At 43.6% G+C, this 15,080-nt stretch overlaps 1 non-coding gene across 1 annotated transcript; it reads left to right on the top strand.

The window, feature by feature from the left end:
• Window positions 1–11,733: 11,733 nt before the first annotated feature.
• LOC123587153 lies at window positions 11,734–11,840 on the top strand. The gene has a single exon (XR_006707192.1). It is a non-coding gene; the product is annotated as a U6 spliceosomal RNA (small nuclear RNA).
• Window positions 11,841–15,080: the final 3,240 nt, after the last annotated feature.

Here is a 15,080-nt window from a genome sequence, read left to right on the forward strand (position 1 = left end):
GTGTGGTTTAGGGAGCTGGTACTGGGGGTACAGTGGGGGAGAAAAAGCAAACCATCCAATCTCACCCCAGGCATTATGATTCATGCTTGATTTGTCAAAAAATAGAAATTATGCATAGAAGTTTCAGAGACTTCGAGGGGACAAGATGTCATTGCAGTGTTGGAGAATATTGATTATCAGAAAATCTCCCTCCCTCCCTCTTTCCGTCCCTCCTTCTCTCTCTCTTTTCCACCAAAATTCATTATGCAAAAGGCACTATAATGGATGTTATGGGGAATCTAAATTGCTTAACACGTGGTCCCTGCCACAAGAAGTGTACAGTTCAGAACAATGCAAAACTAAAGTTTGTGACCCATTAGGATGCATCTGATGTGCATTTTACTTATTTTATTTTATTATATTATTTTTTTAATGTTTTTATTTATCTTTGAGACAGAGAGAGACAGAGCATGAGCAGGGGAGGGGCAGAGAGAGAGGGAGACACAGAATCCGAAACAGGCTCTAGGCTCTGAGCTGGCAGCACAGAGCCCGACGTGGGGCTCGAACTCACAGACCGTGAGATCATGACCCGAGCTGAAGTCGGACAATTAACCAACTGAGCCACCCAGGCGCCCCTGATGTGCATTTAAAAAAAAAAAGGAATAAAAAGGACAATTATTAGAGTTCATCACTCTTAGTAATGGTAAATATTGTCCAGTGAATTTTTATGTGTATGTACATGTGCACAGGACTATGAAAGGAAATGTATTTCTGCTGTGGATTATAGGAAAACCATCTGCAAGCCACCGGTCCAGTTAAACTGAAACCTATGGCTTTGGTGATAACCCATGTGCTGATTCATATCTCTAACCTTGAACTTGTTCCTGAGCTCAGAACAGGGCTGTCCAACCGCCAGTTAGACATCTCAAACTCAACATATCCAAAATTGCTCATATCATCTGCCACCCCCCCCATCATCTTTCCCTACATTGTCTATTGGTTAATGACATCTGACATCTATCTCATAAGTCAAGTTTGAAGCCCAGAAGTTCTTTACAGTCTCTCCTTCTCCACCACTTCTTCACATTCAGTTGACCAGTCAGTCTCCTCCTGTCCACCCTCACCGGAGCTCCTTGGTTAGACCCTAAGTAATTTCTTACCTGACTTCTTTCCATACCTTCCTAATTAGTCTCCCTGTCTCCAGTCTTGTTTTCTGATTCTTCCGCAAGTCTGTGTATCACACTGCTGCCTGAATTATCTTCCCCAAATGCCAATATGATATTTTCGTTCCTGGTTGAAAACACATCGATGGTTCCCCAGTGCTTTCAAATTAATGCCCAGCCATGAGAGCTAGAGTCTTTCACTCCTGACTTTTACTCTTGCCTCTAATTGCTTTGTTTCTTCACATGTGTCTACATCCCACCCCTCTTTCTGGACAACAGCTCTGGTGGTACCTGGTCTCATGACCCTCTCTGACTGTCCTTCAAGTCTTCCCTATCATCCTGGGCATGCCAACATCCCGGCACTGATCAAACCACCTGGTCATTGCTGCTTGGCTGTCTTGATTATGAGCTAGATGACAGCAAGGATGGTCTCATTCATCTCTGCGAAACCATCGACTAGCCCGTAGCCTGATACGCTCAGCACTGACCACACATTTGTTGAAAGAATGGATGAGGATGAAGTCTCTTACTCGTCTGTCCTTGGACTGTAATGATAGAGCAGTGGTAATGTTAAAAAATTCTTGCAGATACTGAAGTTTTCAAAAGTCATTAGAAATAGAGGGTAACCCATTGGCCAGATGTGCTTTGTCTAATTCTGATTTGTTCATTCCCTTTTCTGTCGCCCCTTCTCTGTCTGGTTCCTACAACATTAGAAGAAGAGAACATTGCCATCTGCTCGTGGGAACATCCAGAAATTCTCCCACCAACAGATCCCTGTTTTCTAACAAAAAGGAAAAAAAAAGACTAGAAAAGAAGGCAGGAAGGCAATGTGGATCATGTTTATTTTATTTCGAACCCTTTTTGTTCTTCTTACTGTCCATGTGTATTGCTATCTGGCCTTAGGGAGATAGCCCAGATCTGTTGCTGCTTACTCTGGATGTGAACTTGCTTGGAAGCAGTGGGCCTGGCTCAGAGTGACTTTTGAGGGAACTTCCAGTCCAGACTTTACAATACAAGGACATAAAGTCACCGTATACATTGTCCCCCATAGAACTATCTTGATTTTCTTCCTATTCTGGCCACTGAGGACAGAGTGGCAAAGAAGATGTGGCCCCTGTCTGGAGGAGGAAAGGAATTTTTTTTCTTTGTTCCTGTGTATGTTCATGTTTTGCTTGACATAAGTGAGATCTAGCCATTTCTAAATCATTTGGCAATTTTGTTTCAAAGGCTTACACCTCTTTGTGACTAGGTAGAGCTATTCTTTTTTTTTTTTTAAATGTTTCATTTATTTTTTGGGAATGCAAGCTGGTGCAGCCACTCTGGAAAAGGTTCCTCAAAAAACGAAAAATAGAACTACCCTACGACCCAGCAATTGCACTACTAGGCATTTCTCCAAGGGATACAGGTGTGCTGTTTCGAAGGGACACATGCATCCCCATGTTTATAGTAGCACTATCAACAATAGCCAAAGTATGGAACGAGCCCAAATGTCCATCGATGGATGAATGGATAAAGAAGATGTGATATATATATACACACACACACACAATGGAGCGTTACTTGGCAATCAAAAAGAATGAAATCTTGCCATTTGCAACTACGTGGATAGAACCAGAGGGTATTATGCAAAGTGAAACTAGTCAGAGAAGGACAAAAATCATATGACTTCACTCCTATGAGGACTTTAAGAGACAAAACAGATGAACATAAGGGAAGGGAAACAAAAGTAATATAAAGGGGACAAAACAGAAGAGACTCATAAATATGGAGAACAAACTGAGGGTTACTGGAGGGGTTGTGGGAGGGGGGATGGGCCTAATGGGTAAGGAGCACTAAGGAATCTATTCCTGAAATCACTGTTGCACTATATGCTAGCTAACTAATTTGGATGTAAATTTTAAAAAATAAAAAATAAAACAAGTTAAAAAAATAACTTTTATTTACTTTTGAGAGAGAGACAGAGACAGAGAGTGTGAGTGGGGTAGGGGCAGAGAGAGAGGAGACACAGAATCGGAAGCAGGCTCCAGGCTCTGAGCTGTCAGCACAGAACCCATAATTGGGCTGGAGCTCACAACCTGCGAGATCATGACCCGAGCCGAAGTCAGACGCTTAAGCGATTGAGCCCCCCAGGCGCCCTCTAGGTACAGCTATTCTTAATGCAAAAGTTTGGAGCTCAGTAATGGGAGCTCCAAGTCAATATATTTCTTACCTGAAATAAGCACACTATGAAGGGGAATTTTCTCTGAGGTTCAACTCTTTAAATAGGTAACCCGGGGTGATAGTCCCACCTTCACATGTGAGGATTCACCGAGCTCTGATAGGTGAGGCACACACCAGAGAGGTGGTGTGTATGGAGGTTACCCAGTGATGTAACACTCGCTGGATGTAATTCACCCTCATAGTGCCTCAGAAAACACAGGGGACACTGAGGCTGAACCAGAAAGAGGTGGCACAGGCTCATTGTCCTTCCCACCCATGGTGATGCTGTGGTGTATGACACAGTAGAGGCACAGTGGAGGGATTTTTTTTTTTTCCAACGTTTATTTATTTTTGAGACAGAGAGAGAAAGAGCATGAACGGGGGAGGGGCAGAGAGAGGGAGACACAGAATCTGAAACAGGCTCCAGGCTCTGAGCCATCAGCTCAGAGCCCGACGCGGGGCTCGAACTCACGGACCACGAGATCGTGACCTGAGCTGAAGTCTGACGCCCAACTGACTGAGCCACCCAGGCGCCCCGAGGGATTTTTTTTTCAAGTGCAATAAATGCCCCAGTTATAGGCTTGCAGATAAAGTGAGTGCTGAAGCATCCTTCAAAGTGTTGCTTTGGAGCTACAGAATGTGCCTTTCTCATCTTTAGGGGAGGTGGAAGGTGGGGAACTGTAACAGGTGTTACCATCTAATTAGTCGCCTGATCCTATTAGAAAAATGACTGGGTCCTTTGGGTTTTGCTGTACTTATCTAGGTCGTTTCCAACTTTTTGTCACAGGAAATCAACTCTCCACCGCTGTTACAAGAAGCAACATCTGGAATAAATATGATTTCTCAAAAGGTCAGTGTGTGCATCTTTAGGGCCAGGCTGCAAAGCATTAATTTAAATCACAACAGACACTGTTCTTAAGGCAGTTACAGCGAAAGTAGGAAGGGATTCACTGGAAATTCTGCTGTGGTCATTTTTTCAGTTATTAAAAACCTGACATTTTCCCAACAGTATCTCCAATGTGTTTTCAGAAACCCTCTCATCCCCATGTCTTCACACAAGATCCAATACTTCCTGGAATTTATAGCAATAATAAATGACTCCCTGACCACTGAGTATGTGAGGTCTTTCTGGTGGGACAGATTCTCAGATTCTGCCATGACCTCTTAGTTTCTGGGACACATCCCAAGGGCAAAGGGTCTTCTTCCTGAGATTTTTACGTAGGCTATGGGGGAAAGCTTGTTGTAGAAGCCTTTATTTTTTCCCGAGGCTTTGTCTGAGTGTCTTACTGATGACAAACCTCTCCTTTATTCCCCTTCTCAAGCACTACATGAGGCCACATTCATCACTGACAACTTGCCAGCCCCTTGGAAGAAGTCATGTCACCACCAAATAACCTCTCTATGCAACACATTCAACATTTGCCCTGGTCTCACCCTCTCCTACCCATGCAGCCTCAGCCTCCATTTGCATCTGTCATTTGCTCTCTGCCTCTGTTAGGTCAGTTTCTCTGTATTTTCCCATGAGTACTGTGGCCAAGTCTGGACTTCGTTTAGGCTAATTCCCCGCCTGCTGACCCCTTTCTTCTTTTTTCACCTATATAAATTCTTCTAGCCCTTCAAAACCCAAACAGAATGTTTTTCCAGTGTTCTAATACTCATAATGCTTCTGGTTCCCAAAACCCTGTTATTGCTAGCCATTGATATTCATTCATCATTCATTCACTCATTTTTGCAATAAATATTGACTAAGAACCCACTATTGAATTATCACCATTCTAGAACTCAGGGCACCATGGTGAATTAGACAAGTCTTTGCTGTCTTGGAGTTTTTTATTCTAGTGTGGGAGACAGACAGTAAGCAAATAAATAAATAAATAAGTAACATAGCTTCAGACTGGGACAGGTGCTATGAGGGAGAGAGAAAAGGCTGGGTAAGGGCTGGAACATGGCTATGTAAGCGGAGGCTGTTTTCCTTACTGTAATCAGGGAAGACCTCTTTGAAGAGGAGACATTTGCTATTTGAGCAGAAACTTGAATTATGAGGAGAAATCAGCCACGAGCCAAACCAAGAGCAGAGCGCTCCTGGTACAGAGAAAAGGAAGTGAAATTTTGGAGCCAGGAATGTTCTAGAACAATAGGAAGGCTCACGTGAAGCAGAGTGCAGAAGGAAATAAGGATTGAGAGAAGGCAGAGTGAGAAACTGTAGGGTTTTGAGGGCGAGAACAATCAAGGGTGACCTCTTAGTGCTAAGTCTGATACTTGGGAAAGCTTGGGGGAGGAAGTGAATACAGATTTGTGTGGGTAGGGGAGCTGACGGGTTTGGAAATGAGAGTTCATTTTTAGACATGTGAAGTTTAAGATCATTTTAGGCATACACGTGTAGACGTTGAGTAGGTAGTTGGGTATATAAAAGTCTGAAACCCAACAAGAGGTCGGGCTAGAGCTACAAAAAGCCAAGGGCCTAGGCAAGATCACCTGAGAAGAGAGGGTAGATTAGAAAAGGCCAGAGCCCTGGGGCCCACCACCAATTGGAGGTCGGGAAGAAGGATCCAGAAAGGAGACTGAACTCGTGGCCAATGAGATTCCCCATGTATCCAAACACATCCGTGGTACTGTGTGTTGTGCTAATAGTTTCCCGTGTGCCGGACTCGTTACGATCATCAAGATCGCAACTTCTTGTGACTGCTCGTGTCTCTCCACGAGAGTGAGGGTAAAGGTCCACAGTGTTTTGCTCATGCCTTCAGTCTTGGCACAGCCCTTGTTTACCACGTATTTTTCTTACTGTTCCAAACTTACAGAGCAGAGTGAAGACTGCCAGGCCAGGGGGGGAAATGTAGCTGCTTCCTTTCTCAAGGACTGAATCTGTGAGTTAGTTGAGAATTCTCAGACTTATTTTGCTGGCAGTGAACTGATGCACAGACAGGCTAACTAATTTATGCACAGCCCAAACTGAGTCAGTAGCTAGCCTCAGTCCACACTGCAGCGTTCAGGAAAGCGTGGGTTGAGGAACAGCAGGATGGCAGTCGCCTGGTGTTTTAAAATCTTGCTAACATCTACAGGTTGTCTACTAAGTGCTTTACCGATAGCAACTCTTAATCCTCTCAGCAACTCCATGCAATAGGCAATATTGTTCCCATTTTACAGATGGGGAAACTGAGGAATGAGAGAGTTTCATAGGTAAATAAAATTGCAGATTAGTCTGGATCCTGAATCCATGCTCTTTTTTTAAAGGTATTTTAATTTTTTAAAAAAGTTCATTCATTTTTAAAAAAAAAATTTTTTTTTAACATTTATTTATATTTGAGACAGAGAGAGACAGAGCATGAACGGGGGAGGGTCAGAGAGAGAGGGAGACACAGAATCGGAAACAGGCTCCAGGCTCTGAGCCATCAGCCCAGAGCCCGACGCGGGGCTCGAACCCACGGACTGCGAGATCATGACCTGAGCCGAAGTCGGACGCTCAACCAACTGAGCCACCCAGGCGCCCCAAAAAAAGTTCATTCATTTTTGAGAGAGAGAGAGAGAGCGAGAGCACATGAGCAGGGGAGGGGCAGAGAGAGGGAGACACAGAATATGAAGCAGGCTCGAACTCACAAAGTGTGAGATCATGACCTGGGCCGAAGCTGGACACTTAAACAACTGAGCCACCCAGGCACCCCTTGAATCCATGCTCTTAACAACTGTGCTACACAACCTGGTGAAGCACAATCTCTGTGACTGTGACCCAAGAACAGTCTGTATTTAGGAAGGTCTCTGGGACATTTTAATATAGATGAAATCTTGAAACCTAAGTTGCATGAGATCTCAAGTTTGTTCTTTGAGCTCACGGATATCTTAATATTTGCTCTACGGGGGGCGCCTGAGTGGCTCACTCAGTTGAATGACATTTTTTTTTTTTAAGTTGATTTATTTATTTTGAGAGAGACAGAGGCAGTGCAAGTGAGGAGGGTCAGAGAGAGAGGGAGAGAAAGAATCTCCACACTGCCAACGCAGAGCCCAACATGGGGCTCAAACTCACGAAACTGAGAAATCATGACCTGAGCCAAAACCAAGAGTTGAACACTTACCCGACTGAGCCACCCAGGCGCCCCTGAGTGTCTGACTCTTGCCCTTGGCTCAGGTCATGATCTCAGGGTTTGTGAGTGTGAGACCTGCGTCAGGCTCTGTGCTGAGCCTCCTTGGGATTCTGTCTCTCCCTCTCTCTGCCCTTCCCTTGCTCACTCTCTATCTCTGTCAAAATAAATAAATAACCTTAAAAAATATATTTACTCTACTGAATCATTTAATTTTAACATCTCCAAGAATCCATGTGTAATTTGAGTCTCATAAACTGTTCGGAGTAGTATTTTGTTAAATACAGCTAACAGCTTCCTGCATAGTTTATCATTTCCAGAGAGGTAAAGCACATAATTGTACATTGAATCAGCTTTCATTGTCTAACGTGTTGACAATAATTATTTAACAATTTAAAGTCTCAGGCCACAGAAACTGACGCAGGCTACTCTCAACAAGAAAAATGTCTTTCAGCCACTCGCGAAACAGTGAAACTGGTGAAGCCAGACCACTTTCTTGCACCACACACAAAATAAACTCAAAATGGATTAAAGACGTGTATGTGAGACCTGAAATCATAAAAGTCCTTAAAGAAAGCATAGGCAGGAAACCCTTGGACATCACCTTTGGCAACGTATTTATGGATACGTTTCCTCAGGCAAGGGAAACAAAGGCAAAAGCAAGCTATTAGGACTACACCAAAATAAAAAATGCTTTTGCACAGCTAGGGAAACCATCAACAAAATGACAAGGCAATCTACTGAATGGGAGAAGATATTTGCAAATGATTATTCAATAAGGGGTTAATATCCAAAATTCATAAAGAACTTACACAACTCAACACCAAAAAAAAAAAAAATTGAAAAATGGACAGAGGACCGGAATGGACATTTTTCCAAAGAAGACATCCAGATGGCCAACAGACACATGAGAAGATGCTCAACATCACTCACCATCGGGGAAATGCAAACCAAAATCACAATGAGAGATCACGTCACATTAGTCAGAATGCCTAGTGGCAAAAGGACAAGAAATAACAAGTGTTAGCAAAGATGTGGAAAAAAAGAGAACGCTGGTACACTATTCGTGGGAATGTAAATGGGTGCAACCACTGTGGAAAATGGTGTGGAGGTTCCTGAAAAAATTAAAACCAGAAACACCATACAATCCAGTAATTTTCCTACTGGGCATTTACACAAAGAAAACCAAAACAGTAATTTGAAAAGATATGTGCACCCTTACGTTTGCTGCAACATTATTTACAGTAGCCAAGCTATAGAAGCAGCCCAAGTCCATCGATAGATGAATGGATAAAGATGTGGCATGTTTATAGAATGGAATATTACTCTGCCATAAAAAAAGAATGAGATCTTGCCATTTGGGACAACATGGATGGAGCTAGAGGGTATTATGCTGAGTGAAGTAAGTCAGAGAAAGACAAATACCATATGTGTAGAAATTCTTATGTGTGGAATCTAAAAAAACAAAACAAATGAACAAACAAACAAAAACCAGACTCTTAAATACAGGGAGCGAACTGGTAGTTGCTAGAGAGGAGGTGGGCAGGAGGAAGGGCAGAATAGATAGAGGGGAATAAGAGATAGAGACAAACTTCCAGTTATAAAATAAGTCATGATGATGAAAAGTACAACATAGTCAGCAATCCTGGGAATATAATCAATAATATTGTAATAGCGTTGAAAGATGAAAATGTGTTGTACGGTGAAAGATAGGGACTATGCTTGTAATGGTGAGCATTGAGTAATACACAGAACTGTCGACTCAAGAAGTAACGTCATGTAAGTAATATAACATTCTGTTAACTATACTTCAATTAAAAAATAGAATGAAATGTCTTTTCCCCCTTTATTTGTAATTTGACACATTTGTCTGCTCAGACCCATACACAACAACGAATGAATCAGCCCCACGGGCAGGACAACAGCACGAATGACTCCTACGTGCTAGCTGAGAGGTGGTGGTTATGCCGCACTTCCCAGCTCTGAACTTCCCAGCGGAGTAAAGACAAAGCCTTTTGAGGTATGGGATGGCCCAGAGCCCTCAGAGAAGTCAATCCATGCAGTGTTCTCTGACAACCATCTTGATGGTCTCAGGAGCTTATGGGGTGGAAGGGAAATAGAGTCTAGAGTTATTTTAAAAAAAGGAAATGAGTCCAGTTCTCAGGTGAAAAGAAAAAACGTGTTAAATACACAAGGCCTTTAGATGCCTGCAGATAACATTCAGCAAACACATTTCTGTTGACAAGGAATTATGTTTTACTGCCACAGATCTCCACCCAGATTGACCCCGGAGTTTGCAACATTTGAACAGTGAGACTGGTTTCACCTGTTTGCAACTGTTAAACTATTAGTCATCAGCTGAGAAGCTGCTTAAGCCAATTTCTCCAACAGTTTATCCTATACATATTTTTTTTATCCCACAGTAGAAATCAACAAGGCTGCACACCGGTTACGTATTGTCAAAAGGGGGAAAATACAACAACGTGGAATCGAAATGAGGCCATTATACCTGGGAGAACTGAAATCTGAGTGCTTTATTTAAAAGGGAAGAAAGAAAGAAAAATAAAATGGGAAGGAGGATGGGGAAGAGGGAGGTTACTGGTGGAAGATGGGCATTGGGATGAACGTCTAAGGTTTATGTCTCGGGTGTAGGGTTGCCAGACTTAGGAGGAAAAAAAGAGAAAAGGGAGAAAGAAAAATACAAGATGCTAAAATAAATTTCAATTTCAAATAAACAATTAACAACATTTTAGTATAAGACTACCCCATGTGATATCTGAGTCGGACCTATACTAAAAAATAGAATCTGAAATTCGAATTTAGCTGAGTGCCCCGTATTTTATCTGGCAATCCTACTTGAGTAGCGTCTTTTCATCTGAATTTTGAGAAAGATCCTTTTAGAAAACAGATGTCTTCAGGAAACTGGGTCATGGATTGAACAGCATAAATACTTGCTAATTATGCTGTGCAGTGTGGTGGGATTATATATTTATTTAATGTAAGTAAACTAGCAATTGTAACGACCGAAACTTAGTTATTTTGATTTGAAAAACCATCCATGTTACTTACCTATCTGGCATGAGTAGGAAAAAACTAAAACACAAAAAAAAAAAAAAAAAAACAACAACAACAAGAAAAAACAAAGAATTATGCAAGAAAACATCCCATCCATTCATTCATTTACACAATCTGCTTCTTTCTCGTCCGTATAGAGGCTTATTGGTAGACATGTTTTATTCAATGCCTTTTTAGTGATCAAAATAATAACCGTGTGTGAACTCCCTGACCTAGTTTCTTCAATAATCCTGCATGGTAATAATTTAAATGTAAAGAGATAGTAGACCCAGCCAAAGACAGAACAAAACCCAAAAGAAAGGGCTGACTTGCCCCCACCTTGCTACCACTACTCACCACTGTCTGTCCAATCCCAATTTGCCCAGGATGGCAATAAACTAGCACAGTAAACAAATGCAGAGTTTGAAACAATACAGACTTAGAGTCGGGTGCTAAGGATAGGCCGTGGGAAAAGAAGGAAGGCCTAAGCACGAAGAACAAATAAAGCGTGAGTTGAAGAAGTCCAAATGTGGCAGGCTCTGAGGCGGAGAGACTGTTAAGGCAAGGTAGGGGGACAGCCAGGGAAGGGGGTCTGCCCCCGCTTGGTGAGAAAAGGGGAGGATGGCAGAGAGATGAGAAGAGAGCAAGTGTGACAAGGAGAGTTTGTAGACCAGGATTTGAAGGGCTATCCAATAAAAGGGAATTTATTTTGCCTAGCTCCGGAAAATGAAACTCAGGCCAATAGATGGATGTAGCCGGAAAACAGATTGTTACACCAGTAGGCAAGAGCTTTCTGAGCGATAGAGCTCATCGCTGGTAGAACGGGCATTGTTGGAAATGGGAAGCAGAGGCCGGCTGACGGGTGGTCAGAGTGGGTGCGGAGTGGACTAGATGCTCCCCAATGGCCCTTGGCACTCACGGGGTATGTTTTAACCCGGCAGGGGCTTGTGCCTTTCGTTAATTGCCATGTCCTCAGCGCCTAGGACAGTGCCTGACACACAGTAGGGTCGCGGTGGATCTGCAGGGTGAGAGGAGAGTGCTTTGTGGAGGAGGTGGTGCCATTTTGAGCCTTGGTCTTGATGTGAAAAGGAAAGGGCAATTTGCTTAAATCAAATCAACACACCGTGAACATCGACATTAGGAAAGGAAAAGGCTATCAGGCTGTATTTTGCGAGAGCTGCAAACACATAATCCATGTTTCCCCAGCCTATACCAGCCTGGAGAGGAAAAAGAGAATAAGATAATAGTCAAAAGCAACATATCTCGTGCTCGCTTCGGCAGCACATATACTAAAATTGGAACAATACGGAGAAGATTAGCATAGCCCCTGCGCAAGGATGACACGCAAATTCGTGAAGTGTTCCATATTTTTCCTGTATCACAGAACAAATCATACATTTAATCCAAATAATAAATGGCTGTTTCTAAAGTTGCCCCGTATATATAAAGTAAAAGAAAAAAAAAAAAGAAAAAAAAAAGCAACATATTTCGGGGCGCCTGGGTGGCTCAGTCGGTTGGGCGTCCGACTTCGGCTCAGGTCACGATCTCGTGGTCCGTGAGTTCGAGCCCTGCGTCAGGCTCTGTGCTGACAGCTCAGAGCCTGGAGCCTGTTTCAGATTCTGTGTCTCCCTCTCTCTCTGCCCCTCCCCTGCTCCATCTCTCTCTGTCTCAAAAATACATAAACATTTAAAAAAGCAACATATCTCTGGTTCTCCCACTCTCCCCTGCCTACAATATTTTCAGCCCCTTCAAATTTCTCCCCAGTTGGTTCCTGGAGCCCCCAGGGAACGGCCCTCGTGCCTTCCGAACTCAGGGCTATAGGAAAGTATTTGATTGCACTACTTTTCTGTCCCCTGGCTTGCCGTTTTCCCTGCTGCTTTGTCATACCGTGGTGACGTCTCTGCATTTCTGTCTGCTCCAAGGACGCCACAGCTTTCACACACCCCACCAAGGGCTAACAATGCTGTCCCGGCACTTGGCAAATACACCCTGCCCACCACCACCAGTGGAACTGCTCCTGGAGTACACATGCCGAGAGTATGAATGAAAATCCTGAGGGAGGGGACACGGAGTCAGCTGGCAGCAGCAAGAGCTGCAAGAGAAGGAGACGCCAACCACGGAGTCACTGAGCAACCGCCACAGAGAAGCTCCACAGGGTCTGTCTCCAGGCACAACTGTGCCTCGCGCCTCAGGGAAGAACATGGACTCTGAGCCAGGGAGGCTGGGAAGCACTCCTTTCCTGCTCTGTACCTCTGTTTCCCACATGTAAGGCAGGGACAAGGACAGCACTTTTTTTTTTTTTTTTTTTTATTTATTTTTCAGAGAGAGAGAGAGCATGAGCAGGGGAGGGGCAGAGAGAGATGGGGACAGAGGATCTGAAGTGGGTTCTGTGCCGACAGCAGAGATCCCCATGTGGGACTCGAACTCACAAACCTCGAGATCATGACCTGAGCCGAAGTCAGATGCTCAACGGACTGAGCCACCCTGGTGCCCCTACGATGGTGCTTCTTATAAACTATTGGGAAGACTAAATAAGTGGGGACAGGCAGCGCTCAGAGCTGTCTGGCCCATGTCAGCTGTCAGCATGTGAGAGCCATTATGACCGGAACTGTCGCTGTGTTCTGAAGTTCCCCTCGGCGGCACTGTCCCTGTTTTCCTCATGCTGCACTGTACGTAGCCTTACAATGAACTCTAACTCTTGACATAAACTGAGCAGGTTTCTGAGGATTTGAATGCATAGTCAGGATATAATAATTCAGAATTGTCACCACTGCCATGTGAAAAGCAATAGAGAACCAGATCAACAGATAGCGGGTACCCACAGTTGTCAAAGTCCACCCGCACACAGCTAGCTTCGTCTTGGGGAAACGAGGCAAAAATTCACTAAGTGATGATGAAATACTGGAATATCCGTTCATGGCTTCAGCAGAAGAGAAGACACAAGTCCTGAATTCACAGATCGTGGGAACAAACTGCTTTCTGGTCTTGGTGTTAGAGGTTATTCAGCCATTAGAAACATTTGTTTTTAACTTTATAAGAAATGTGGACACTTAAATTTTTCTTTACCCTGAATGGATTCCACATCTTAGCTGACGCTAGCCTTTTGTTACCTAAATGGTCCTCAAAGAGTGGCCTTCAATTTCAAATGTCTTGGGAAGAAATAACTGGTCACAATTATATTTTGGAAGTGTTTTGGAAAGTATCTACAGTGCATCGAGGGAGAAATACGTGCAGGCCGATGGAATTTTAAACCTAGCATTCGAGAGGAAGATGAGGGCTATAGATGTATAGACTTGGAAGTCATTAGCTCTACAGATAATGACAAAAACTTGACAGTAATTAAAGCAAGGGGAAAGGGAGACTATTTAAAGTGGAAAGATGGGATGCCTGGGCCCTAGTCGATTGGCTGTCCGACTTCGGTCCAGGTCACGATTATGGTTCATGAGTTCAAGCCCGACGTTGGGCTCTGTGCTGACAGCTCAGAGCCTGCAGCCTGCTTGGGATTCTGTGTCTCCCCCTCTCTCTCCCACTCCCCAACTCATGCTCTGTCTCTCTCAAAAATAAATAAACATTAACAAAATGAAAAAAAAAGTGGAAAGAGAAAAGGACAAAAGTTACTACTCAGGGCCTTTTAAAGAAAACCCATCCATGGTCATCAGATTCACCTGTGGAGCCTGTTGTTCCCAGTCCTACCCTGGACGCACTCAACCTAAACGGTTGAGGAGGGGTGACCCCAAGAATCTGAATTTAAAAAAAGCACCCCAGGGGCTCCTGGTGGCTCAGTTGGTTGAGCGTCCAACTTTGGCTCAGGTCATGATCTCGTGGTTTGTGAGTTTGAGCCCCGCATCGGGCTCTGTGCTGACAGCTCAGAGCCTGGAGCCTGCTTTAGGTTCTTTCTCCTTCTCTCTCTGCCCCTCCCCACTTGTGCTCTGTCTCTCTGTCTCTCAAAAATAAATAAATGTAAAAAAATTTTTTTTTAAATAAAAGTAAAAACATTTTAATAAAGCACCCCAGGGGCGCCTGGGTGCCTCAGTCGGTTAAGCATCCGACTTCGGCTCAGGTCATGATCTCACGGTCCGTGAGTTCGAGCCCCGCGTCGGGCTCTGTGCTGGCAGCTCGGAGCCTGGAGCCTGCTTCGGATTCTGTGTCTCCCTCTCTCTCTGACCCTCCCCCATTCATGCTCTGTCTCTCTGTCAAAAATAAATAAACATAAAAAAAAATTTTTAAAAAGCACCCCAGGTGATCCTGGGGCAAATAAAAGTCTTTAAAATTGAGATATAATTGACAGATAACACTATACTAGCATCAGGTATAAAGCATAATGATCTGATATTTGTATATATTGGAAAATGATCACCATAGTAAATCTAGTTAGCATCCATCACCCCACATAGTTACAACTTTCAAATATACTATATAGTGTTATTAACTATCATCACATTACATCCCTATGACTTATTTATCTTCTACCTGGAAGCTTGTGCCTTTGGACCATCTTCACCCATTTCACCCACCCCCACCTCTGCCTTTGGCAACCACCAATTCGTTCTCTGTATCTAGGGGCTCGGTTTTTTTGTTTCTGGTTTTGCTTTAGATTCCGCATACAAGTGAG

This window comes from Leopardus geoffroyi, chromosome C3 (genome assembly GCF_018350155.1).
Source record: "Leopardus geoffroyi isolate Oge1 chromosome C3, O.geoffroyi_Oge1_pat1.0, whole genome shotgun sequence".
Classification (NCBI taxonomy): Eukaryota; Metazoa; Chordata; class Mammalia; order Carnivora; family Felidae; genus Leopardus; species Leopardus geoffroyi.